The sequence below is a fragment of the Cibotium barometz genome, chromosome 22, assembly GCF_041138505.1.
Source record: "Cibotium barometz isolate CiBa-2024 chromosome 22, ASM4113850v1, whole genome shotgun sequence".
Classification (NCBI taxonomy): Eukaryota; Viridiplantae; Streptophyta; class Polypodiopsida; order Cyatheales; family Cibotiaceae; genus Cibotium; species Cibotium barometz.
The window spans coordinates 43,760,243-43,764,434 of NC_141067.1; positions in this window are offsets into that span (position 1 = coordinate 43,760,243).

Consider the following 4,192-nt stretch of genomic DNA (forward strand, 5'->3'; position numbering starts at 1 on the left):
ATTACTCATGCTAAGAAATGTCAAGATCTATCAAAGGCAGATGCACCAATCGTTGCTCAAGCCTATAAGGAAAGGGACAAGCCATTAGCCAATTCACGAATGGCATCTAGCATGACATCCTTGGGATTTTTAATAAAGCCATCAACTGCTCCTCCACAAAAGAAAGAAAAAGTCCAAGAACCATCCAACACAAACATGAATAGAGCTCTAGATGAAATCCTAGCTAGTGATCCATATGTTCCTCTAGCTAGTGGAACCATGGCCATGACCACATCTTTGAAAAATTACTGCAATGTTTCCACATCTTGGCACTCTAATCACACATGTCAGATTATTCCAAAAGCTTCTACTTCATGTGTTGAAGCACCCATGGTCTCAACTACAATAGCTCTGGAACCAAAAACAAAATGCATTAAATTAGCTAGTTCCTATGGGAAAGTTCTATTTATTGCTTTGATTGATGGGGGGAAGCCATGCACAACTTAATCTCATTTGCTGCTTGGTGCCAACTAGGAAAAACCAAGCTTGAACCAAGTGAAGCTAGAGTGATGGCGGGTAACAAGAAGAAAAATACAAAAGTGTTTGGTTTTTTGAAAATTGAGACCTATTGTGATAATGAGCACCTTGTCGGTAACTTCCTAGTCTTGCCTAAAGGTAATTTCAAAGGGCTAATCACCCTTGGTTACAATTGGTTGACAAGTGCAAAAGGTAAAAGTAACTCTACAAAAGAGATTGAACATATGGTAAAATATTCTAAATGCAAAACTTTGGTCTTTATGCAACCTTTAGTGAAGTTGCTAGCTCTCAACGATGATCACAAGGAGGAAGCTTTACCATCAAATTAGTTCCTCACACCCTTGTACACCATTGTCAATGGAAGATTCTTCGACCTCAACTTCTCCATCAACTGCTCCAAAAAAAAAAGAATCAAAGAGCTTATAAATGAAAACCAAAACGTTTTGTAGAGTCCACATATGAATCTACTAAAAGGAGCAAACTTCCCAAGAAGTTCCAATAGTTTGTCCAACCCATTGACTCCTCTCCACCAAAACCAAAACTTATAAGAAGTAGGAGAAACAACAGTAACAAATGGAGGAGGACAAGGCTACAGACTCCTACTCGGTGGATCCAAAAAGAGCTTTTACAAGCACAAGGCTATAATAAAGGAAATTCTTGGATTTGGGTCCCTAGGCAAAAGCAAACCACCATCTTACCCCAACCCAAGTACATCAAGGTTTCTTCATCAATGACCATGACCAATGTGTCCCAATTTCCAAATCACACTTAGAAGAGGAAACCTATCCAAACAAAGAATGTGACAACTCCACCACCAGTAGCAATTGCTTCACTAAGAGTAGAAAATAGCAAGGCACTTATGGATGTGTCTATAACATCCCCACCTCTCCAAACTTAGCTACCTAAAAAGATTTTGAGGGTACAACACATAGCTCAGGAAGGGGGGAGTCAAATCATGCTTCAACATCAAAAATCTGTAGACTTGGTTTCCAAGAGGCTTCTTCACCCATCAAATCATCTACTCATGCTATTGAACTCCAACTCTTTAGTGCAACACCCCCTCAAGAGGAAATAGACATGCCAATACATCATGAAGAGTACCTAAACCAAATTCACTCTTATGAAAGCACATTGCCACCTCTTTAGTTGGATGTAAGCACTCACATCTCAACATAGCATTTGGAAAGAATGGTTTCATCAAGCTTACACCAAAGTGAGTAAAGGAAAAACTTGAGGTGGATAGTTTCATCTTGCTTAAAACCCTCTACAACACCTTACTACCAAACATTTCACTATCTTCATTGGGAGGGAGCTTGTTGGACAATTTAATACCATAAAAATTGGTATTGACCTAGCATGTATAGCATTAATACTTTGTACACAACTTAAACATTATTTATTTCTTTCATAATCACAAAAATACAAAAAAAAAGTAAGAGAAGAGAGCACTAATCAATGAGACAAGCAGGCATATACTTCATAGTCTTGGCTAATCAACATGTGTAGAGCTTTTCTTAGGATTTTTACAAGTTTATCATGATGCAACAACAAAGTCTTCTACAATGGCACCTACACAAAAATCTTTATTCTCAACAAAGTAGCTACAAAATCTTGATCAAGAGCAAAACGATAAGCAATAACTTCACGAGCTTCAAATTAAACAGGTGTATTCGAAATTAGCTCTTTGTAGGTACTAGCTCTTTTTTGCTAGCATCTTTTCTTTTAAATCATCCAAGTCTTATAATTTTGTATCTAAAGATATAGTATGCCAAAGAAGTATGCTAAGTACTCCATTTTACATTTATTAAACCATCTTTAGCTATATTTTGGCCCTCTAGGTAGTGTGTGAGAAAAAAAGATGGTTTTGTTACATTATAAAAAAGCACAAAAAATTTGTTAAGCACTGTCGCGAAGACTCTGTCAAAGACTTCTATGGCACCGCGGTTGGCCACCACATATTTTTCACGTTCATTGGCCTAGGCACTAGAGAATTCATATTTCTCTTGTAATGGATTATTTTACATGTGCAATCGCTGCTTGTATATAAAAGGTGCACCATGGGATAATAAGGTTAGAGTTACTAGCTAGCACAAGGTGTTTGCACTAGTGTAGGTAGTCTTTGATGTACTAGGACCTCATTTTTAACATTGGCCAGCCAACAAACCTTGCCTATCTCTTGCCTTTAATGCTTGTGTGAGGGAGGGAGTGAGAGAGAGCAATGGCTACACTTAAGCCGTGGTGGTGCCGGCTTTGTTGAGCTACTTCAGCGTGCTTTTATTGACGTAGCTACCACGAGGAGTCCCCAATTTAAGAAAACGAGATAGAGGTAAGTGAGAGTTGCCTCACTAATGCATTACATGTTTCCCATGGCATATTGGTCGGGTTGGAGTTTAAGCTCCTCGAGGCATGAGAGAAGAGTCCCATTGAGTGGCCAAAAGGCCCAACACCCAAGGAGACAGAACTTCTCTTAGGTTGTACATGAAGAAAAACCATATCACCTTCATTAAACTCCATGTTAGATCTCCTTATATTTGGCATACTGCTTTTCCCTATCCTGAGCAGCTTTAATGTCATTCTTTATAGATCTCATCTAATGGTCTATCTCATCTAGCATCTTCTTTGATACTTCTACTTTCTCTGATGAGTGGATTGGGCTAATTTAATGGTGTTAGGGAACCTTATCCATATAGTACCTTGAATGGACTCATCTCGATGCTTCGATGATGAGAGGTGTTATAAGCAATATAGGTGGTCCATCAATCTCCTAGGTTCTCATCCACCACAGAATGCTCAAAGGATATCCCTAATCACCTAGTTTACCTTTTCTATCTGGCCATCCGGGTAATAAGCAGTACCCACAACTTCACAAAGAATGTAGTTCAAAATCATGATGTAAACTTAGCATGTCTATCGCTTATAATCCTTCTAGGGAACCCATGCAATCTATATATATCTTTGACAAATAATTTAGAAACATCCAAGGCTTTTTCATTGGGATTAGGGGAGTAACCTTTGTTAGATGATCCACCACTACTAGGATGGACTCATACCCCACATTCACTGAAGGTAGTTCCATGATAAAATCATGATTATACATTCCCATTTTGTTTGCGAAATATCTAAGGGATCTTTACTCTTTTAGCCTTGGTCTTTTATGGCACTAAGCATTGATGAACATGTTATAATGGGCCAAAACAAATTCTTCTTTACAGCCCATGAACATTTTCACATATCCAAGGTGTTCCATCATAGGGCTATCATGAGCCTCATTTAGAATCCTTCTCTTCAAATCTCTTCTTTCGAGAACTCACAACCCACTTTTTGAAGTGTAAGCCATCATCCTCTAACATATACCCTTTTATTTTCTTCATTTCTTGGGCCATCTTGCTTGCATGCTTAAGCAAGGTAATGACAGGGGCGAAGAATTTATCTAATTCAGTTCTCTACTTGATCTCGATGGGTAAGGGATTTGAAACCATCGTATTGTGAGTAAGGAGGCTTTTCTACCAAGTGCGACCACGTTCTCTTTCCCAATCTATATTTGTGAGTAAGGAGGCTTTTCTACCAAGTGTGACCACGTTCTCTTTCCCTATTGTCAAATCCCCACGGATCTCCTCGTGATCGTTCTTGGTTCGAGACTCGAATCCTGCAAACAAATGAACAAAACAAGCAAGGG